The 24,406-nt window shown below is 43.1% G+C and overlaps 1 long non-coding RNA gene across 1 annotated transcript; it reads left to right on the top strand.

The window, feature by feature from the left end:
- Window positions 1-1,330: 1,330 nt before the first annotated feature.
- Window positions 1,331-24,051, top strand: LOC141992899 (uncharacterized). The gene is made up of 3 exons (XR_012640686.1): window positions 1,331-1,368; window positions 21,983-22,038; window positions 23,910-24,051. It is a non-coding gene; the product is annotated as an uncharacterized LOC141992899 (long non-coding RNA).
- Window positions 24,052-24,406: the final 355 nt, after the last annotated feature.

Here is a 24,406-nt window from a genome sequence, read left to right on the forward strand (position 1 = left end):
AAGAAAACAGTGCTTCTATTGGCCAACGACCAGGGTGAGGGGCGGGGGTGTCACCCCTCAAGGGGTGTGGCCAGCTCTGAGCTCGAGACTTTTGGGGACTGGGAGTTCTCTTCTAAGCTATTAGCCGGGTTGCAGATGCGAGCCACGTTGTGCTGGGGAGGGAGGTGCTGTGAGTGGCTCTGGAAACCACAGCTTGTGTGTGACTCGACTCGCTTGGGACTGTATGTCCTGGCTTAGGTTATCATTTCAGAAGCAGAGCCCCTACCTATAGGAATGCTGTTGTACCTTAGAAAGGAGATGAGGTACCCTCAGCTTTCTTGGTAGAAACTACTACCAGCAACGCATGATATAATAATACCGAGCACAGTTTTTACTGTGGAGTTACAACGTACCATATGGTGTTAAACTGTTTCTGCACTGATTGGGTTACTAAATAAACTGGACATTATTGATTACCTAAATACTACATGCTGAAGTGAAAATGTTCATCTTTTTTAACTGTTCTCTTTGGGTCAACTTCTGCATTCATTTACACTTTCTGTAATCCCCTGAAGTCAATTGATTGCATTCTTGTAAGGGCTCAAGGAAGAAGCTCAGTGTGGAATAGCTGATTAGTGTTACTGAATAGCTATTCCGCACTAACTCCCTGTGTGGATACTTTTATTCCACATCCTTTGGAAGTGGATTAATTTAAACCATAAAAGGGCTCTTGGTGCAGAATAAGATCTACAACCTATCCTGAAAAATGATCCCCCCCATTCTCACAGGCCAATCCTCGCTTACAGGCAGCCCCCCAACCTGAAGCAAATACTCATGAGCAACTACACACCACACCACAGAAACACTAACCCAGGAACCAATCCCTTTAACAAATCCTGTTGCCTTTTCTGTCACCATATCTACTCTAGCAACACCATCATAGGAACCAGGCTCATTCACCTACACATCTACTAATGTGATATATGCCATCACGTGCCAGCAATGCCCCTCTGCCATGTCCATTGGCCAAACCGGACAGTCTCTGCGTAAAAGGATAAATGGACACAAATCAGACATCAGGAATGGTAACATACAAAAGCCAGTAGGAGAACACTTCAATCTCCCTGGACATTCAATAACAGATTTTAAAGTAGCCATTCTTCAACAAAAAAAACTTCAAAAACAGACTTCAAAGAGAAACTGCAGAACTATAATTCATTTGCAAACTTAACGCCATCGGTTTGGGCTTGAATAGGGACTGGGAGTGGCTGGTTCACTACAAAAGCAATTTTTCCTCTCTTGGTATTGACATTTCCTCATCAATTATTGGGAGTGGACCACATCGACCCTGACCGAAATGACCTTCGACACTGGTTCTCCATTTTTAAGGTAACTCCCTTCTCTTCATTTGCCAATATATATTTATGCCTGTATCTGTAATTTTCACTCCATGCATCTGAAGAAGTGGTTTTTTTACCCATGAAAGCTTATGCCCAAATAAATCTGTTAGTCTTTAAGGTGCCACCAGACACCTCATTGTTTTTGTGGATACAGACTAACACAGCTACCTCTCTGTACAGAATAAGAGTGTCCACATGGGGCGTTAGTACAGAATAGCTATTGTGCTTTAAATTCACATCCTAGCTATTTCAAACTAACTTCCCTGTGAATTCCCCATGTAGACAAGCCCTAAATGAGAAGAACATGTCCCTTACATGTTTTTTATTCATACATGTTTCCACCATAGTCTTTTTCCCCCCATAGTTGGAATCAAAAATATTGGTCTTGCTGAGAACTAGCTCTCCAGCAGCTGTGTACATAAATCTCCTATTCCCCAAAAGTGAAATATAAGATTCTGTTTATTAAACATTCCATATTGAGAATGTTAATTTTATCCATTGTTAAATTTATGCAAAGATTAAAGCTTTCAGCGTTCTGAAGGGAACCCTGTAGCATGGCTATTATATTACGTTTACACTGAAATTAAGAAGGAAGATGCTAACTCAGGGCCAAATTTTACCATCTTTATTATGGTTGAGTAGTATTTTTCTCCATAGGTAGTCCCTATGCAGGTTGAGGCGTGAGAGGATGTAAAGGTGGCTTTAAACCACTTTTGAACTCCCTAGTTTTGGACCTGCTGCTTTAACCTGCACAAGCTGCCAGCAGCCCCAAAGGGCCATTACAGCAGCCAGAGATCAATGTAAAAAGTAGAGTAAGAAGCATTAAATCGCAGTCTGAACTAAGGATGAAAGTATTAAAGAGCAGATTATAGGACAAATTAATACAATGAGGAATGACATGAGGAAAATTCACAGGCCAGATTCTGTTCTTGTTAACCCATGTAACCCATAGAAGTTAGTGGTGTTGAACAGGTATGAGTGAAACTAGGTTTTGTCACAATGTTTATGTGCTTTAATTTAGGATCATGTTGCTTATTAAAAGAATCCACCTACATTTGTTTCTGAGGGGTCTAGTATCACACAATAGTTTATTTTTTAAAAGTAATATTTGTTAAAAAATACTTCCTTATCGTCACTATCTGATAATTTGCAAATCTACCACTCTACTCCAGACCTGTCTCCTTCTGTCCAATCCAGAATCTCAGCCTTTATCTCTGATATCCCTTCCTGGATGGCTTCCCAACAATTTAAATTACCATGGCCAAAATTAAGATCTTATTTTCTCTCATAAATCCTCTCTACTCTCCATTTTTTTCTGTCATTGACATTAAAGTTATCTTTTTCCTTGCCACTCAGTCTCATAACCTGGGAGTCATCTTGAATTCCTCCCTCACTCTATCTTCCCCTCTAAGGCTGCATCCAAATGTTACTGTTTCTTCTTCCACCCTATCTTAAAGATCTTACCATTCCACTCTGTCCAAACACCTAAAACTCTACTTCATGCCCTGATCATCTTCCATTTTGATTACTCTAACACATTCCACTCTATCATCCCTGACACTCACATCATCTCCTCTGGGTGCCTCCTGAATTCAGCTGCTGAAACTATCTCCCTTGCTCACTGATCTCACCCTTGTCACTCTCCCTCTTAAAATCTCTCCATTACATCAAATATAAACTTCTTGTACCCACCTCCAAGACCCATCTCTCTATATATCTGACATTGTCTCTTATGGTGTTACCACCAACTTCTTTTGCTCTGCCAACACTGCGAGACTTGATGTCCCCTTCATCTCTTTCTCTAGCAAATACTTTGGTACCTTTTTGCTTGCTGTCTCCTATGTATGGAACTCGCTCTACTTAACCAGCACCTCTAGTCATTTTGAATACTTCCTGAAAACTCACCTCTTTTGCAATACTTATAATAAGTGAGTCAGTTGTATTCATTTATTTCTTTATCTTCCATATAGTTAGACAGATATAGATACTCTAGACCACTCCCACCCCATCTTCTCAATGCCTGCCCAAACTCCAGCTTTACCTCTGACTTATCTGGATGGAACCCAGGAGTTAGAGAGGGGAAGCAGACGGAAGCGCAGCTCTCTCTCCTATGCTAAAACTAGAGGGAAGCTCCGTCCCCGTGCAGGGTGGGATAGGAAAGGGTATGTCCACACAGCAAAGGAAAACTCATGGCTGGCCTGTGCCAGCTGTCTCAGGCTCACGGGGCTCAGACTGCAGGGCTATTTAATTGCTGTGTAGACTTCTGGGCTCAGACTGCAGCCTGAGCTCTGGGACCGTCACATCTTGCATGGTCACAGATCCTGGGCTCCAGCCCGAGCCCAGACAGCTACGCACAGCAATGAAACAGCCCTGCAAGCCCAAGCCCCGTGAGTCCAAGTCAGCTGGCATGGGCCAGCCCCGGGTGTCTAGTTGCTGTGTAGAAATATCCTAACAGGCCCCCAGAGCTCCCCTTCTCCTTATCTGGTGCAGTAAGAGCTCCCCCATCTTCTGTTTCAATCCACTTTAACCACTGAGCTTCAGCCAGCTCCCTCAATTCTATCTGTCTATCTTAGCTGGGGACCAGGAAAAAAATAAATTGCAACCATTCAGGGTGGCTTCATGTACATGATGAACATGAAAGGTGACAAGCCGGAACCATATGGAACCTTGCTTAAAAGAACCCTTGAGGCAGGTGAGCAATTCCCGAAAACAACCTCTGGGATCTCTCCAAGAGGAAAGAATGAAGCTACTGAAAAGTGATTGTGTCCACCACTGCAGAGTCTGCAGGTGGGTTAACAATGTCTTGTGGCTGCTGACAGGTCTAAAAGAATCAGCACTGACAATGGACCATGCCTGGGGACTAATAATCTGCTAGTTTAACTGGTGAAGCCTCCTTACTCTACTCAGACCTAAAATCTTCTGAATAGATTTTCCTTGAAAGATAATTGACAAATTTATCTGACACTTACAGGTACATCCCTCTGTATTGCCAAGAACTCCTGCCCATAAGTTAAAATTGTTCTTGTGTAGGTTGTCTTTGCCCTGGCAGTCTGTGCAAAATTAAAGTTTTATGTCTATGAAAATGCACAGCACTTCCAGTCCAGTAAGAAACATTGTTCAGTCTCTATCAGCCTGAAACTCAAATGTAACAAGTAAGATACCACTTGGTCTTAATTCCCCTTTTTGGTTTTGAAATATTGTTCTGTGGTAAGTGTTGCCCCTCTTTAAGATTTATGTTGAGATCTCTTCAAGTTTCCTCACTCATCAACAGTATTGTCAACCCAAAGCATTCAAAACTCATGAGTCAGACCCACCCCCAAAATCATGAGATTTCCTTAAAAAGCATGAGACTTTTACAAAATAATTAAAGTCTTGAACTTTTTATTTGCATTCAGATTTTGCACCAAGTTACACTTAGATTACATTTTCATGCTTTTCCCTGTAACCATGAAGGCTAGAAAATTACTTTTTTATTTAAATGAAAACTGAGATTTTAAGTAATCACTTAGATGTAAGAGTGGGATCTTTAAGAAAAACACCAAATGTCACAAGACGCATGATAAAATCACCAAATCTGGCAATACTATATCAGCCCTCGTATAACACATAGCCAGATGTGGTGATGACTATGCAGGCCAGCATTTTCCGGTCTAGGGGTTGCTATCCCCAGGTGGAAGGTGAAGGGTTAGTCATCCTAGTTCAGCAAAATTTCCAAAACCTAGCAGTAACTAGGACCCAGGCAGAGTGAGTTGAAGGTAGACAAGGAGAAGCTGTAAGGCAGTCATGTGGAATAGTTTGGATCACTTGGTATGCTGGGCCCATTCAAATAAAATATGTTTTAATATAGCCAAATGCAAAGTTATACAGCTGGGAACAAGGATGCATGCTGTACCTATAGAATGGGGGACCGTATGCTGGACAGCAGTGACTCAAAAAAAGATTTATGGGTCATAATGCATAATGAGCGCCCAATGCAATGCTGTGGCAAAAAGGGCTAATGCAATCCTTGCATGTATAAACAGCAGAGTAACCGATTTTGCCTCTGTATACAGCAATGGTCAGGCCAATATTGGAATGCTGTGTACAGTTCGGGTGTCCACATTTTAAAAAAAGATGTTGAAAAATTGGAGAGGGAGCAGCAAATGGTTAAAGGACTGGAGGAAATGCCCTACAGTGAGAGACTTTTAGCACTCAATCTGTTCACTTTATCAAAAAGAAGATTGAGAGATGACTGGGTTATAGTGTATAAGTACCTTCATAAGAAGAAGATACTGGGTACTAATGAGCTCTTTAATCTAGGAAAGAAAGGCATAACAATGGCTGAAAGCTGAAACAAGACAAATTCAAATGATAAATTAGTTACAAATTTTTAAACGTGAGAGCAATTAATCATTGGACAAAGCTACCGAAGGAACTGGTGGAGTTTCCCTTTCTTGATGTCTTCAAATCAAGAGTGAATGCCTTTCTGGAAGATATACTTTAACCAGGCATAAGTAAAACTTTAGTCCCACACAAGTTATTGGGCTTAATGCAGGGGTAACTGGGTGAAATTTAATGGCCTGTGATATACAGGAGGACAGACTAGATGATCAGATGGCCCATTCCGGCCTTAAATTCTATTAATTCTCCTGCAGCCGACCCAGGTTCAGTTTCGCATGCCTTGCCTGTACTTTCCATTTCACACCTCTCCACTTCACTTGCACTGCACTCTGTTACAGGGAAGTGCCACTTGGTGAGAAACCAGCTGTCCTGACCCACAGCTGAACTGTTCACATTGCTCAGCCAACTGCTCAACACCTCATAGAGCTTCCCTGGAAGAGAGACTATTGCAAAATGGTGAGGGGAGAGATGTAACGGAACTAGCATCTGCCACCACCTCACCATCCCTAGACAGTACTGCAACAACCTTCCCAGCCATCACCCAGGCTATAGCCAGCATGCCCCACCCAGTATCAACCATTCCCCTTGTCAGCTGCCACAGAGCAGAACTCTCCCCTCCCCCCAGCCAGGGTTTATTTCTGACTCCACTCTTGCAATCTTTTGTGATATGATTATGGATGTCAATGCTAATGACTGTGAGACTAAAGCTGTGACAAGACTTGACGTGAAGTCATACAGCTGGTGTGGGGGAGGGAGGAAACTGTTGAGAGACTCTGGAGGAGGCACAATTAAAGCTTTCCCAGCGGGCACCAATCTATCTTCAGTAATTTGAACACTCCTTTTAAATATTGCTGCAACATTTTCTAGCACTCTTAGAAAGTTTACTGAGTGTACTGTGCTTGAGCCAAATAGGGTTATATTCATGTAATTAAAGGCAAAAATTGGCCACTTGTGCACATTCTCTAAGTGTTTCTCTGTTTTTCCCTAACTGTATTTTATCTCTTCTCGAGACATCTGTTTGAACCACAGAATTGCAATTTCCTTTGTTATTTGTTTTACAGATTTTCCCAACACGTCTATCACGTTTCTCATTGCCAAACTTTCTGTTTTTGTTCCCCTAGTAGATTTGTGGATAGCACCTAGCTCTTGCTTCAATATCTGACATAGGGCTGAATCTGGTAACCTTATTCACTTAAGTAATTTCATTGTCAATGGGAATACTTGCACATGTGCAGGGAGCAGGATTTGGCTCCTCAGTCGTACTTTTGTAATAAAAGCTAAAATGAGATTTTAGGAAACTGCAACTTATTACCTTAACATTTATGATACTGTCAAGATTGCACTGTAAAAATTCATACTATTTAATTCTCTACTCTGACACTAAAGCATCATTTCATTTATATGCAAATAAGACTATATTCTACTGCTGTTTCTCCACTGCAGAAATTGTTTGAAATATTCACAATTTATTAATAAAGCTTCATAAATACGTATTTTTCCACTCAGTTGGTAGTAGCCAGGGAGAGAAACTATAAATCAGACTTTTGTTGTTTTGAGCTTCATAACAAATATGAAGATTTATGGAGTACATAATTAGATGTCCTGTGATTGTAATGGAAATAGTGAATCATATAGATGAAATACTCTTTTCTTTATGCCTTTCTCCTTGGTAGAGGTACTTTTGGAAAATAGACTATAAAAATTAACAAAGTTATACAAACTGCTCGTGAAAAATAAGATACCATTTTTAAACGTCATTCACAACAGTATGTGATGAAATAATTGGATTTAACCTCTCCACACTTCACAGTCTGTATAGAATAAGAAATGCAGGTCTAGGATACAAATATTATGATTTGTATAAATGATTGTTTTTATACCAAATTCTGATTTTTTAAATGAATACAGGCTTGATCCTACAAGGTGCTCAACACTCTGGCCCTAACCCAGCAAAGCACGGAAGCACATGCTTAACTTTAAATAAATGACAGGTTTCAGGGTAGCAGCCGTGTTAGTCTGTATTCGCAAAAGAAAAGGAGTACTTGTGGCACTTTAGAGACTAACCAATTTATTTGAGCATAAGCTTTCGTGAGCTACAGCTCACTTCATCGGATGCATTACGCTCAAATAAATTGGTTAGTCTCTAAGGTGCCACAAGTACTCCTTTTCTTTTTAAATAAATGAGTAGCCTTGCTGAAGACATTGAAGTAGACATTGTGTGCTGGTGTTAGCAGCAAGTACTAGCTGGGGAACATGCTACATTTGCTTAGAGGAGCAGCAAAAGGCACTCTATAGTGATATCCCTGAACTCATTTTGAGGAATACTGTACTGGCTGGTAGAATTGCTGTTGCAGAGTATGTTCTGGGAAGTGTTAGCTACACAAATGTGCTATAAATAACACAAGCCAGTAATGCTGGTCAGAGTAGAATTTAGTCCTGCATATGTGTACCGTAATGCAGAGTTCATTATCAGATGTTTAGAATTATGAAGTCCTTCAAAAACAGTGACTCTTGTGTTTTCTTGTATAACTTCTTGTTTTGAATTTAAATGCTAATTTTAAAATAGGTCTACTCACCACACTCTTTTCTGGAGAACCAGCCTTATTTTACTGGTCTAACTTTCACTTCTAAAATTTAATTAAATAAACTTTAAAACAAATAAAGTTTGGTGATGCAAACTTGTTTCTGGAAAGACTCTCAAAACTTATATCTGAGGACTATTAGCTGAAATCCTTTGACGAAAGTAGAATGCTGCTACCATTACTCTGAGAGTAAGTAACTATTATATGGCCTATTTGTAAACTGTGATCAAAACACAAAATGGAGCAACCATAACCTTCGTAACCTTTAGGATGCCTTCTGACAGCATCATACTACAGATTGGCAATCTTAAATTCTATAGAATATTTATTATGGCATGACATTTCTATTGGCAAATGGATTAAAATTTTCACTCTTAGGACAATTATGGTGCCTTGTTTGGGTAAAAGACACTGGTGATATGGTTTATAGATAAAGAAGTACTTCTGTTCCTCAGAATCATGAGTGAGCACATTTTCTTCATATTTAATCTCATGGGTACCCCTGCTCATTCTCTAAAACACTCTGGCCAAAATTTGCAAACTCTGATGTCTAAATTAGGGACCTATATAAAAATGTAGAACCTAAATAAGTCGCTTCATATTCAGAGGTATTGAGCACAACAGAAAATCAGGCTGCTAATTTGGGTACCTAAGCATGGGTTTTCATGCCTAATTAGGCAGCCAAAGTTGAAAATGTTGTTCACTCTTCTATCACCAGTAGGGCTTTTTCTCAGGGAAGCACTAGCTATCCATTGGCCCTAAAAATGGAGATATGCGCTGAAGCACTTTGTTGTCTTTTCCAGAGAGTAGGAATTATAAAGGCACTTTTGAAATCAGGTCTTTTTTATGGTATCTCAGTTAAGCCAATAGTTCTGCTTGATTGTGATGTTATAGAAATAATTCTTAAACTTGGACATGTTTGTTTACATTTTTGCATTTATGAAAAGCAGTGGATAATGTACACTGGAAAAGTGCTATCTAAAGTGTTTATTAATGAAGTGGAGTGCACATTTGATGTTACACTCAGAGGACAACTTTCCCCCGTTTGTAGTTGTGGTGTATTTTCATTTAGGAGGTGTTTGGGAGGGAGAATTGTTTGATTCTATTTCTCTACCCTCATCTTTTTTGCAGGTATTAAAATGAAAAATGGATTCACTGCTGTGATATGTTGGTGATAATATGAAACGATAGTGAAAGGAATTTCCTTGTTACCTAAGGTTAGAAAAGATAGCATCTCATTTTGAATTGGTATAGGACAATACTTTAAGCTTTTATATGCCAGATCATACCAGATTGTCCTAGTTATGACTGTGTAGAACCATATCACCTTTGAGGGAGTTCTGGGAATGATTGTATCTCAGGACACACAATCCTTCCTGGAGCTCTGCAGGGATTGTGCTTGTGCAGAGGGATGCAGGGTAGGTTTGCCAGGCGTCTGGTTTTCGACCGGAACGCCTGGTTGAAAAGGGACCCTGGCGACACCGTTAAAAGTCTGGTCAGTGGTGCAATGGGGCTGAGGCAGGCTCCCTGCCTGCTCTTGCTCTGCGCAGCTCCCGGAAGTGGCTGGCATTTCCAACTCCTAGGTGCAGGGGCCAGGGAGGCTCCACGCGCTGGCCCCATCCCGAGTACCGGCTCCACAGCTCCCATTGGCTGGAAACCAGAGCCAGTGGGAGCTGTGAGGGTGGAGCCTGTGAGCGCAGGCAGCGCATATAGTCCCCTGACCCCTGCGCCTAGGAGTTGGACATGCCAGCCGTCTCCGGGAGCCGTGCAGAGCCAGGGCAGGCAGGGAGCCTGCCTTAGCCCTGCTGCACAGCCGACAAGGAGCCCACACTTCGAACCCCTCCTGCACCCCAACCCCCTGCCCCAGGCTGGAACCCCCTCCTGCACCCAAACTCACTCTTGGAGCCCGTACCCCACACCCCCCTCACACCTCAACCTCCTGCCCCAGCCCAGAGCCCACTCCTGCACCCCAAACCGCTCATTCCCAGTCCCACCCCAGAGCCCACATCCCTAATCAGAACCCTTACCCCCTCCCGCACTCCAATTCCCTGCCCCAGACCGGTGAAAGTGAGTAAGAGTCGGGGAGAGTGAGCTAGAGAGGGAGGGGGATGGAGTGAGCAGGGGCATGGTCTCAGACAAGGGGCAGGGTAGGGGGTGGGGTAAGGGTGTTCCGTTTTGTGCAATTAGAAAGTTGGCAACCCTAATGCAGGGGCATGCTCCTGGCTCTTTCCTGTTATGTCCTGCCCACAGTGGCACTAGGAGAAGCAGTCTCTGTGCTTTGGAGGGTGTGGTGGACCATTCACAAGGAATGCAATGCTAGGCGAAAGGCATTTCTTTGTAACTTCTTTCCTTCTGTGATAAGGCACGTTCTGTCTTTAGACCTGTGTGACGTTATAAATAAAATTAGGGCCATGCTTCCCTTTATAGTCAAAATGTGAGTAAGGGCCACAATCTGAAGAAATCTACTACAAAAATTGGATGCACAAGTTATATTTAAGGCACTATATAAATCATTAATTATACATGGCATACCATCCCATCAGGAGTAAAAAACTGCAGTAATAGGCAGTGTCTATGGCTTAAAACAAACATTAAAAGAGCCCCAAACTTCAGATTCCCTGAGCTCAATCACTGCTCCCATGGGAAACCCACAGGATGGGAGAAAGATTGCAAGAAGCTCCATGTTTGCCTGGCATAGTTTTGTTCCTTCCCAATCTGCCCTGAAGGGGGTAAGGTTTCCAACCTCAGTATGTTGCAGAGAGACCAGAAATCAGGCTGCAAACGCTGACCCCAAGTATCTAGTGTGGACAGCTGGCTCCTCCCCAGACCATCCTTTTTCTCTCATTACCTGCCTTGCCAACCCACAGAGGTCAACCACAAAGTATGCCTGCAAAGGGGCTGCCATGATTTTGCAAGGAGGGGAGAGCATCAGTAGAGACACTGCACCTCTTGGTTCCATGCTGCCTTCCCAATGCTGCTAGCTTTAGCTCCTTGCTACCTGCACTGGCAAACAGGAACATCTGCCCGCTTACTCAGGTGCATGAGGAGCATCTAGAGTAGACGGCAAGGGCATTTATAAATGTGAAGTGAATGTTGAGCCCTCAATCCCCATAATTTCTTAATGTCCCTCTATGAATAGAAATCTACTTAAAAGATTATATATGCCGCACTGAGATGCCAATTTCTGCTCTGAGCCACAGGAACTTGCTATCTATTTTCTGTAGTAATTTATATTGTTGTTTTTTTTCCAGGATAGCATGTAGTACATTGGCTTTTGCCTGATTCCTCCCACATTTACTCAGACCACAACCCCATTTTTGGAGTTTGTGGATCTCTTTCATATTCTCTGTGGGAAACCATTTTAGTGCTCTGATTTGGTATGGCAGCATTCCAAGTAGAAAGTTTTGGCTTGTACAGGCAGGATTTGTATAAATTCGGATGCTTTCTTCACTCCGTGGTATGCAAACCACAGGAACATATGGCCCAAACTATATAAATGTGTGAACTGTTCTGCAACTGTTTATAATTATATAGATAAAATATAAACATGGTAAGTAAACTGAGATGATAGAGGTTGGGGTCAGGAATACTGTAGGTGTTCAAGAAAGCAACAAATGTCAGGCAATTATCTGTGAAAATTTAAATGTTTCTGTCCAATATATTTCCAAGACATCTCATTTTAAAAAGACAATTATAAAAAAAATTAATATACTGCATAAATTATATGGGGATGGGACTGTTATTGTTCTGCCTGATTGGAAATGGATTAAACCGATGTAACTGAGAGCTGAATAAATCTGGCTCTGGGGCTTTATTTGTATTTAGTTCATGAGGGTAGCATGCCATCTAGTGGCAAGTAGATATATTTTCTTAACCAGAGATGCTGATATGTTTACTAGTTATTTTGGCTGTGAAACTGATACACATATAGGGGCAGTATTAGTCCATGGCACCTTTATTCAGAGGTGAAAGTAAGCCGGTATGCCCCAGTACGGCGTACCGGCAAGAGCCGGTGCGCCGTACTGGGGTGGATCAGCTTCCCCAGGCGCAATTTAAAGGGCTTGCGGCTCCCAGCAGCGGCTGGAGCCCCCAGCCCTTTAAATTGCTGCCAGAGCCCCGCTGCCGGAGCCCTGGGTTAGCGGCGGCGGGGCTGGGGCGGCGATTTAAAGGGCCCTGGGCGGTAGCGGCGGTCGAGCCCTGGGCCCTTTAAATCGTCCCCAGAGCCCCGCCGCCGCTTCCCCAGGGCTCCGGCAGGCTCCGGGGATGATTTAAAGGGCCTGGGGCGCTAGTGGCGGCTGGAGCCCCGTCCCCGGAGCCCTGCTGCCGGAGTCCTGGGGAAGCGGCGCCGGGGCTCCAGGGACGATTTAAAGGGCCCAGGGCTCTGGCCGCTGCTACCGCCCAGGGCACTTTAAACCACTGCCAGAGCCCCCAGCTGCCGCTGTTACCCTGGGGAGGGGGAAGGAGGCACTTGCTCTGACCCCCCCCAACCCTGCCCGAGGCCCCGCCCCTTCCGGGGGCCAGAGCCAGCCCCAGACCAGCCTCGTACCGGTAAGTCCCTAGACTTACTTTCACCCCTGCCTTTATTACATGGTGACCTATTACAACCATCCCTCCCTCTCCCTCTGTGTTTACTGTATTTTGAAAGAGACAGTAAGAGGGATAGGGCATGGGAGAAAAAGATATTTTCTCATGAGATTTGAAAGCTGATAGAGAACAGATGGGATGAGGAGATACAGTAACTTCTCGCTTAACGTGGTAGTTATGTTCCTGAAAAACGCGACTTTAAGCGAAATGATGTTAAGTGAATCCAGTTTCCCCATAAGAATTAATGTAACGGGGGGGTTAGGTTCCAGGGAAATTTTTTTCACCAGACAAAAAACTATATATAATATATACACAGTATAAGTTTTAAACAATTTAATGCTGTACACAGAAATGATGATTGTGAACCTTGGTTGAGGTGGTGAAGTTAGAGGGTGGGATATTTCCCAGGGAATGCCTTACTGCTAAATGATGAACTAGCATTCGGCTGAGCCCTCAAGGGTTAACACATTGTTGTTAATGTAGCCTCACACTCTACAAGGCAGCACCAATGGAGGGAGGGGAGACAGCATGGCAGACAGAGACACACACCCTGTGTGTGGGAGAGAGATGGAGATGTGCATTGCCCCTTTAAGTATGCTGACACCAGATTCTAAGTACATTGCCTTTAAAAAGATCAGGAAGTTGAGACAGCAGCTGCGGCCAGCTCTCTCCCCTGAGCCCTGTTGTGTCTCCCCCCTGCTGTATATAGAGAAGGGGTAAGCGGGGGGCAGGAGTAGGGGGGAGGGGGACACCCTGACATTAGTCCCCTCTTCCCCCCTCCCCTGCACAGCAAGCAGGAGGCTCCGGGAAGCAGCTCCAAGGCAGAAGGCAGGAGCAGCACTTGGTAGGGGGTGGGGGAGAGGGACGGCTGAACTGCCGGCAGTTGGTAGCCTGCTGGGAGCTGCTGCACAGGGAACTTAGGGGAGTGAGGAGCTGATAGGGGGGCTGCCGGTCCACCCTGGTTCCAAGCCCCCACCAGCTAGCTGCAACGGGCTGCACTTCCTGCAAGCAGTGGACAAAGCAGGCGGCTGCCAAACAACGTTATAAGGGAGCACTGCACAACTTTAAACGAGCATGTTCCCTAATTGATCAGCAATGTAACAACGAAAAAACTTTAACCGGGACGACTTTAAGTGAGGAGTTACTGTATAGGAAGGGAAATTCAGATGGCAGGAGGAGCAGATGAGAAGGGTCTTACCCTGTGATGGAGTGTTCACCCCACACAAAGAGCAGATTGAAATGTTGATGGATGATGGGGCACAGCTGAGAAGGGACAGAAGGGGCTGGTATAAAGCCAGGAAGTTGGCAGTAGAAAAGGAACTACAGAGGAAGTAGTCTGCAGTTATTCCCTGGGAAGAGGGAGTTTGAGCTGAGAGAGAGGGGAACCAGAAGCTGTAGGAAGAAGTCCAGGGAAAGAGAAGCAGGGTCTCAGGGAAAGCAGACCACAGTTGCCAGGTATAGGTTCATGGACTGGAACCCGGAGTAGTGGGCAGACCTGGGTTCCTTTACCAGGCACTGGGGAAGTGGCACAGAGCAGGCGGTAGCATGTAGACAGTTGTCCAGTGAGACTTTGGTACCCTGGAAGGAGAGGACAATAGTGATCTGGCCAGAGGGGAGGGGCAATGGGGATGGGGGGAGGCATAAGAAACACTAAAAGCCAAAGAAACGCCTGCACCTGATCAGTACACAACCTTACTCCTTATCCCTCTCATGGGATACAAAAGAGGTGGTACCAAGACCTCAGACTCACAACCTCTCCAAAACGAAACATGACTATAAGTTGTAAGGGGTGGGACTAGAGGTGTGCACTACAGGTATATTTGGGCCTGCTAAGAAGGAGGAGGTGGGAATAGGGAAGGGGGGGCACGGGTAAATGCTCTGTGGCATCAGAGCTGGAAACAGGAACACTGTGAAACAGGCTCTGCGGCGTCAGAGCTGTGGATATGCTTGCTTGAAACTAACCCCAATAAACATTGCATTGCCTGCACTTCAGACTTCCGGTCTTCTGCTTTCTGTCTAGGTGACAAGAACCAGGGGAGAGGGTGAAGGGAAAGCCCCTAACACACTCCAAGTCCCAGAGAAAGAGAGACCACTGGGCAGGGAAAGGGATGTCAGACCAGAGTGGAGCTAATCCCCAGATGTGGCCACAAAGAGGCATCCTAGTGGTGAATGTACTCTGGGACACCCCCCTCCGCCCCCGACAGTGGTGAAATTATGTTGGTGGGGGGGGCTGCTAGACAAAGGAGCAGAGAGAGACAAAGGGCCAGATTCAGCACCAGGATAAAGACATAAGGGAGACAGCTTGCACCTCCCTAATGCTGAAGTTGCTGAAACAAGTCAGGGAAGCTGCCTGGGCTACCTTAAATTATGACCCTAATGCAAGGGTCTCTATGGAGTACTGCAGGAGCGCCAGGACAGAAGAATGCTTCAGCCGTTCCCTGTCAACCCTGACATGCCCCCTGCTTCCCATTGGCCCACTCCAAAATGCTCATTGGGCCACTGGCTCAAGGATATTTCGTGGGGTGTGGGGCTTATGCCTTCCTGACGTCTGCTTTGCCCCAGAGCAACCAAGGGGCCTAATTCTGCACTATCTTGAACCTTGTGCAGTTATTTACAGTGCAGAGTGTAAAACACACTCTCATAAGGTGGCATTTTAAACCCATTCTTCACTGTTGTAGATGACTACAAAAGGTGCAGGGCAATGGAAAATCAGACTCCGGGACTATAAGGAATGATTGATTGAGAAAATCCATGGAGGTTTTTAAAAGCAAGGAAGACCTTTTTGAACTGGGTCCTGAAATAAATAGAGAGCTAGTAGGGCTGTTTAAAGATGACGTTGATGTGGCCACTTTTTATATGTATACTGCAGATTAAACAAAAGTATTAGTTAACTTAAAGTTTGCTGTTGCATATTTATATCAAGGAACATTGTCAGAAAATCTCTAGGCATTTTAAAATATGAAAGTGTGGAGCTGAAGGAAGGTAAATAAATAAGTACAAATACAATCACAGTTCAGACATCTCTTAAACAAATGTCCATGTGTAAAATATCACCTTACTTATGCTGCATGGAATCAAGGCTGTGGCATACGTGGGCAAAGCTGAGGTACCAATAGGTAGATTTCTAATCACAGGAAATATCGGAGAGAAGGAAAGTTCAGGGTCAAGGATGAAGTCAAGGCTATGGACAATGGAGGCATATATGATAGATCTAAGCTGAGCAGAGACATGGAACTATGTTGATAATCGGAAGGACACATATAAAACATTATATAGTATGGACCAAATTCTGCCTTAATTTACATCCATGCAACCTCACTGACCTTGTGAATTTGACATAACATCACTATCAATGTGACCTGACACATACGTACAGTTTCTGTTATACCATTTGTAGGCAATTGTAATTCCACTATTTGTTACTGTTATATCCTCCTTGACCTTGAATCTTCTCTCTCTTTTTCTCTCTATATATGTAATCTCTGTGTCTGCATATTTACCTATTTCCACTTCTACAACATTGCTCAGTTAAATACATTCCATGCTCCAAGTTAAAGTTATTCTCCAAGTTAAAGTTGTTATTGAATGTGATATTTTACACAATGTTATTTGGACAGTGTGATATATTTGTGCAAGAGATTGTGTGAACTATGACTATATTTCCATATTTACTACCTTCCCTTAACAGCTCATTTTAAAATGCATGTGTTTTTTTTCAACATAATGTTTCTATTTTTCCATATTTTGACTTCAGTTATATAAAAAGGTGTAATGGGGTGGAGAATCAGGCATGTAATATCAGTAAGCAGCAAACTTGACTTTGCTTGAAAGCTGTCTCTTATAGTATTTCTTAAACTTTCGGGTTCTACATTATTTTCTTTAAAATTGGTCATTACAGTGATTAAATAATTTTTAAAAATCTGAATTCTTATATAGCAGGTTCTACACATAAGCAAAGCTGTACACCCGTTACTGTCATAGCATATTATAAGTGAAAAGCTTTTTACCTTTAAGTCCAGAGGAAGTTAGCATATGTGATTTAAACATCTAGCTGTTTTTCCCTTGCATTTGGCACACAGGACCAAGATGAAAAATAACCCACAGACCATTTTATAAATAGACTACTATAATAATAAACATTCCTTAACCTACAGTATATTCTGTAAAACATTAAAACTCATTATAATGGCCGGGGTGGTTACAATCTGTTCTTCCCCACTATCACACAGGAGAAACTATGATCCACTTAAATCTTCTGTAGAAACACGGGCTTTGAGTCACCTCTCATTTACATGAATTTTACATTGGTTTAACTGCATTGACTTCAGTGGAGTTACTCCTGATTTATACCAGTGTAACTGAAAGCAGAATCAGGCCCTCTGTTCACTGATTATTAAACAGATACAGCAAAGAGCAACAAAGACATGATGTCTGTTTTCCATTTGTGTGCCACACTTTCACTTCGAAAGAGCTACTAACAAAAGAACAAAGAATTACAGTTCATAAGAAAACTGTTTCATACCCCTATACAAAAGAACAAAGAAATATATACAAAGAAAACTGTTTCTTACCCTCAACTCCAACAGGCCCGACTGAGGTCTGCTGAAGTCCCAGCAGGAAGAGTGAAGCGGTTATGGTGCCCCCAGCAGACAGCAGTGTTGGGGCCCTGAAACAAAAGCAGTCCATCAAAGAGAGAACTTTTGTACTGAAAGGAAAGTAATACATATATCACTTAAGGCATCTGGCTTAAAATATTAAAAAAGAGGACAGCACCATAGAAAGGGGGTTTCTTTTAGAAAATTGCCTGTAGACTATATTTTAGTGTTCAGAAGCCGCTCCCTGAAGCTATTTTATACAATACCCAGTTTTTTCCAGTTTCAGAAGTACTAATGATTGTGGCTGCAGAATCACAGAAAGCTCCTGGATTGTGTTTTACACACACGCACACGGACGGACGGTTTCATCCTTTTTGTTAAAAGATGGTAGATTATTAAATTAAATATCTGGCTGAATGTAATATTATATATTACTTTATTTTTTCTCTCTTCCTATGTAGTACCTATTTTCTGCTAGCCTAGTTCTCATTTGTTATGTTGATATTTGTTCTTTTTTGTATGGTTTTGGTTTTTGTTGTTTAAAATAACTATAACTAGGGATGTGATGAATACCTGATACAGATCTGATTTGAACAAAAATACTCTCCAATTTCAATAAAGGTTCATAAATTTACTTGGACAGTGCTCTCCTGATGCCTTCCAAAAATATGGATAATGAGTCCTGACACAATTTTAACAGTATAGTGTGCAAATACAACCTAATGCAAATTTTAGCTATATATGGCTCTACGAATATATGCTGCATACTATCTATATACCTAAATCATCATGGAAAGGATTGCTCATTTTTATAGCAATAACAAATAATATTGACAAAAAATCAATTAATAAAAACAAAACTTTAAAAAAATGTAGGTAATGCAAAGACACAACTGAAATTACAAAAGGAATTGCAGCCCTTGAGATGTATTGTTTCACTGCCCTGTTCTCTCCAAGAGCCTGTTCAGCTGGAAGGAAAGCTAGTTGAAAAAATTTTGATGGAAGAGTTTTCTGTCGGAAAATGGAGTTTTTTATACTCGAAACATTTCATGGGAAAGTGTTGATTTCAAAGACATATTTGAATTGTTTTGACATCCTCATTTTGTTTTGATGTCAAAACGTTTCCTTTCGATAAGATAAAAATGTTTCATTTAGACTTTCTTGTTTTGTTTAATTTTATTTTGACTTAATGATATAATATTAAATGTTATATTTAACATTTGCATGTATCTTATATTATTTTATGTTTTGATATTTCCAGTACAATTTTTTAAACTTCTGTTCTGCAAGTAATTTAAAAATTTCAACTTTCCTATTTCAAAAAACTAATTTGAAATGTCTGACTTTCCCATGGGATGGAAATTCTGTTTTCTGACAAGCTATAATTGGAAGTAAATTTAAACTTTCTCTCTCTAACAATCAATTTTAGTTTTATGCAATACCCAGTTTTCTCCAGTTTCAGAACTACTAATGATTCAATGTAGTATGCTGATGGTAGTTCTGGTGTGTCACCAGCTTCTGCTTTGCCCCAATCCCCAAACAATAAAAGTCTTTTTATATTGGGATGGAGGATGGACCATGTTCTGTCTTTCATTTTCCCTCTCCATCATTTATAATGTCTTTTTCAGAGTGAGGGAAGATGACAGTATCATTAAATTAATGCAAGATGTCATCAAAAGTGAAACTCAAATTTCTATCCTATTGGCAGCTGGCCCAAGATGTGCAAAAATAGGATCCTAAGATGGATTCCTATGGCAATAGTTAGTCACCTGTCTGATTTTCAAAAATGCTAAATGCTCAACTGTTTACAATGAGGTACATGAGGACTGTGTTGGGTTCTCAGAACTTCTGAAAATCTGAGAGGTGCCTAAATATGGACTTTGGAACTTAACTTTAGATTCCATTTGTGGAAGAATAGCCAGTGAAGCTGGTGCAGATGCACAGGGGCCCACACAACTTAGAGGGCTCTGGGTGGCTTGAAAGTATGTATCATTATTAAGGCTACAGATTTGTCACATCATGAAAAATAGTCACAGGTAGTATGTTTTCCCCATTTGTCTGTGACTATTAGCCATTGTTTGCCAGAAGCTGGGAACTGGTAACAGGGGATGGACCACTTGATGATTACCTGTTTTGTTCATTCCCTCTGGGGCACATGGCATTGGTCACTGTCAGAAGACCGGATACTGGGCAAGATGGGCCTTTGGTCTGACCCAGTATGGCCGTTCTTATTTTCTTATGACTTTTTTTTCTGTGTTTGTGACTCACCCTGCAGCAGAGGCTCTAGCAGCTGCTATGGCCTGTGGGGCTGAGCCTGGCGCCCTGCACTGGACATGCCAACCTGGCACACATGGTCACAGCACCCTCGGGTTTCGCTCACCTGACCCTCCATCATGACGCAAACAAACTTCAGCACGTGGTTTTGCAACCTGGAGCACTGGGTCACAGCACTGCTCAGATTTGGCCTGCCTGACCTTCATCATGATGAAGGGTTGGGCTGTCCGGTCCTCAGCTCCATGGGACACTAGGGCCATCCCAGCCGCAGGCCCAACCCCTACACCAGCTTCCTCTGTGCACCGTGCCAGGATTAGGGTTACAGTGCTATGTGGGAGGGTGCTGTTGCAAGTGGTGCTGCTGTGGGTAGAGGCCCACAATAAAAACCTGCACTGGGGGGGGCATGTTTCTGTTCCTCTACCACTGTTAGGCTCCTTTTATTTTTAATCTTGGTCCTTTGGTAGTTCTTCTACCATGTATCCTGATGTCTCTGGGCCTGTTGGCAAAACAGCAATACAACTAAAAAGAAAAGGAGTACTTGTGGCACCTTAGAGACTAACCAGTTTATTTGAGCATGAGCTTTCGTGAGCTACAGCTCACTTCATCGGATGCATAGCATATCGTGGAAACTGCAGAAGACATTATATACACACAGAGACCATGAAACAAAACTTCCTCCCACCCCACTGTCCTGCTGCTAACAGCTTATCTAAAGTGATCATCAAGTGATCATCAAGGAAGGCCATTTCCAGCACAAATCAAGGTTTTCTCACTCTTCCCCCCCCCACACACACACACAGACACACATACAAACTCACTCTCCTGCTGGTAATAGCCCATGAGAGGTTTCAAAGAGGGATGGGCTATTACCAGCAGGAGAGTGAGTTTGTATGTGTGTCTGTGGGGGGGGGGGGGAAGAGTGAGAAAACCTTGATTTGTGCTGGAAATGGCCTTCCTTGATGATCACTTGATGATCACTTTAGATAAGCTGTTAGCAGCAGGACAGTGGGGTGGGAGGAAGTTTTGTTTCATGGTCTCTGTGTGTATATAATGTCTTCTGCAGTTTCCACGATATGCTATGCATCCGATGAAGTGAGCTGTAGCTCACGAAAGCTCATGCTCAAATAAACTGGTTAGTCTCTAAGGTGCCACAAGTACTCCTTTTCTTTTTTCTTTTTACGAATACAGACTAACACGGCTGTTACTCTGAAACCTAGCAATACAACTATTAGCTATAATGCCTTTTCAAACTGCATACATACACAGAAAGTTAACTATAAAACAACACTACATTATCACAGAAGTGAGGAACGAATCATCAAGAAATTAGCTAGGGTCTTTGAAGTTCTTTGCATTTCAATGACATCCTGTACAGCTGTTTATCTCAGTGACTATTTATTTAATGGAAAAGGAGGTGGCTATATATTTGCATTAAATTAATGTCATGCTTCCATCTGGTTTCTGTAGCTGTGTTGCCATTTCCTTGTTCCTAGAAACAACCACTGCAAATTCATTTTGACCAACTTTCTAAATCTGTACATGCAGAAAAAATATTTACATTTCTATGTCTCCCCTATATAGTCTGCTATGCTTTTGTGTCTGTATTTGTTGCCAGGGGCATGTCTCATGATCTCTTTGTAAGTCAGGAAGAGTCAGATGCCACAATGTTTGCTAATCCTTCAACCTCCAAGGAAGTAAACAAAAAAAAACTGCTTTGTAAATTACTGCTAATATAATGCTCTATCAAAGATGATTGTGGCTTCCCCATAAACCTTTTTGGAACATGTAACCAAATGTACTAATCACTTCCCAACTTCACAGTAGTGAGCCAGTATGGGGAATGGTATATTTTTCTACTTTTGATGTATGTAACACCTCTGACCCAATATGAGTCTTGGAATCAGGATCCTCCATGGGTATTGGCCTATGTGCTGTCACAGTTTCAGGAAGGGCAGAGTTGTCTGGCATGATCATTTCTGGATTGTGCTCCCTGACAGCCTATGCAGCTATGCTGATAGTTCCTATCTTCCTTGTGATGTTTCTGTTCTTTTTCTGGGCAATCTCCACCTCCCTGAACTGATGTCCACTGTTGCATATCATGGCCACAGTTGTGATGACAGGTCACACAACTTTATTTCAGTTATTGTCATGCCTCTTTTTCTTCTTTGTTTTAAAATGGTATCGTAAGGCTCAAACTGAGGAGCAAAGCTTCCAGATGAGGTGCACAGATTGGGAGAAGCATAAGTAAGTGCTATAAAAGTACATGAACACTGCATTTATGGCTTGACGTTTATTTCCTGAGTTTCTCTAGCTCATTCCCTTACTTTTTTATTACAAATGAATGCAGAAAACCCCATCTACAACACTGATAGCGAACTTGTACTGTGAACTTTATGCTGTACCCAGTGGTGGATTTAGAGTTAGTGGGGCCCTGTGCTCAGCTTCATTTTTGGGGCCCCTCCTTGAGACCCAGCCAAGAAAAAGAACATCCCCCCCCCCCCCCCGGTTTTTCATTCTTTTTTTCTTCATCCTCCTCCTATAAGTAATAGCAAGTAAATGAAAATAAAGTGAGGTACCTTGATTGTTTTTGTAGTCTAACTTATTTTTCCACAGACCACTGGAAAATCGCTGAGGGTCTCAGCGGACCACTTAATGATCTTTCCAAATATTGTTTGTACCATTCACTAACTATTGTAAAGCGCTTTGGATAAGAGTGCTTTATAAAAAAAATGTAAAAAAAGTTGGGGTCCAGGGTTTGGCCAGGACTTAGTGTGCGGGAGGGGGCTCAGGGCTGGGGGTGCAGGGTCTGGGAGGAAGTTAGTGTACAGGAGCAGACTGCGCGTTGGGGTGCAGGGTTTGGCCAGGAGTTAGGATGTGGGAGGGGGCTCAGGGCTGGGGCAGGAAATTGGGGCATGGAGCACTTATCTGGGGCAGCTCCCGTTTGGTGTGAGGGGCGCAGGTGGGGATGTGTGTGGGGGGTGGTGGTGCAGGAGCAGGGTGGGGTCCTGGGTCTGGCCAGGAGTTAGGATGCAGGAGGGGACTCAGGGTTGGGGCAGGAGGTTGGGGTGTGGAGTGCTTACCTGGGGCAGCTCCCATTTGGAGCGAGAGGTGCAGGTGGGAATGTGGGGGAGGGGGTGCAGGAGCTCCAGTTTGGTGCTCAGGGTGGGGATGTGGGGAGGTGCAGGAGTCAAGGCAGGGGGTGTGGGCTGGGGTTGTGGAGGTGCTCCCAGCCCACTGTCCTGAGCAGCTCACACGTAGCGGGAGTGGGGGGGGCCCTGCCTTTGCTCCGCCCTTCCCGATTCCACCCCCTTCCTCAAGGCCCCGCCCCCACCTGTTCTCCGCCTCCTCCTCAAGCGCGCTGCAGCCCCACTCCTTCCCCTCCCTCCCAGAGCGACCTAAGTGCCGGCAAACAGCTGTTTGGCGGCATGGGCAGCATTGGGACGGAGGGGGAGGGGCCAGAACATGGTGTGCTTCGGGGAAGAGGTAGGGGAGGAGGGAGTTTGGCTGCCGGTGGGTGCGGAGCATGCAGCAGGAACCCCAGGAGCCAACAGGACCAAACTTTTGCCCCCGCAGCTGCCCCGCCCTGGGGCCCCTGTCGTTGGGGGACCCCATGCCAGGGCACCCTGTGTTTTACTGTAAATCTGCCTCTGGCTGTACCTCATTCACGAATGAATAAATATTCTCCATAGGCATGTAGAAGGTAGGAGGAGCAATTTGGCATCATGATTTCTCTGAAGAGATTTATCCAACCACTGTGTTTTCCCTGATTCTCCTGCTGTTGCCATTTCTGATGTCGAAAGAGATGTTCCTGTTTTAAATCCCTCTGCTACTGAAGCCTCTTCACATACTTAGAATATAGGCTACAGGTCACTCTTTGGAGGGTGGAGAGAAGAGGACAAGTTATTGGGCTCAATATAGGAATCGCGGTGAAATGTAATGGCCTGTGATATACAGGCGGTCAGATTATATGATCTAATGGTCCCTTCTGGTCTTAAACTGTGACTCTATGAAGGAAAAGAACAATAGAAAAGCAAGAGGGTGGTGGCTGGGGGGGGGGAGGAAGGTGACAGGAGATAAAGAGAAAAAATGTATTAAGGAGATTTATATATCCACAGATTTTGTCATCACTTCAAGAGGAGCAGAGATGGAGACACTGGACTAGACACTGAAATAGGATTAGAAAGTGATTTACATCAGCATGTGGAAAACCATTTAAATGAATGGGAATAACTAGTAAAGAATTCTAATAAACAAATTCAGGGGCAAATAAATGGAATAAATAAATTCCTTTTTTTTTTTTGGTATTATGTAGGAGTGCTTGCAGTGATGCTGTAATTAAGGTTGAGCTGACATTTCTTTTTTAACTTCCTATTTTTAATACCATTCACAGAAACATTCATTTAAGGCAGTAACTTTTCATACTTTGTTCCATGTCAAAGATGAATATTTTTAATAGTTAAATAAAGTCCAAATTTGAGTTGTTTGAACATGAATAAAATATGTTTTCCACTTTAAAACATTGCTGTGGCCTTTTTGGCTCTCATTCTGGGTCTAATCCAAATCTCATCAAAGTCAATAGAAAGACTTCTATTGACCATAGTGGGAGTATGAT

This window comes from Natator depressus, chromosome 8 (genome assembly GCF_965152275.1).
Source record: "Natator depressus isolate rNatDep1 chromosome 8, rNatDep2.hap1, whole genome shotgun sequence".
Classification (NCBI taxonomy): Eukaryota; Metazoa; Chordata; order Testudines; family Cheloniidae; genus Natator; species Natator depressus.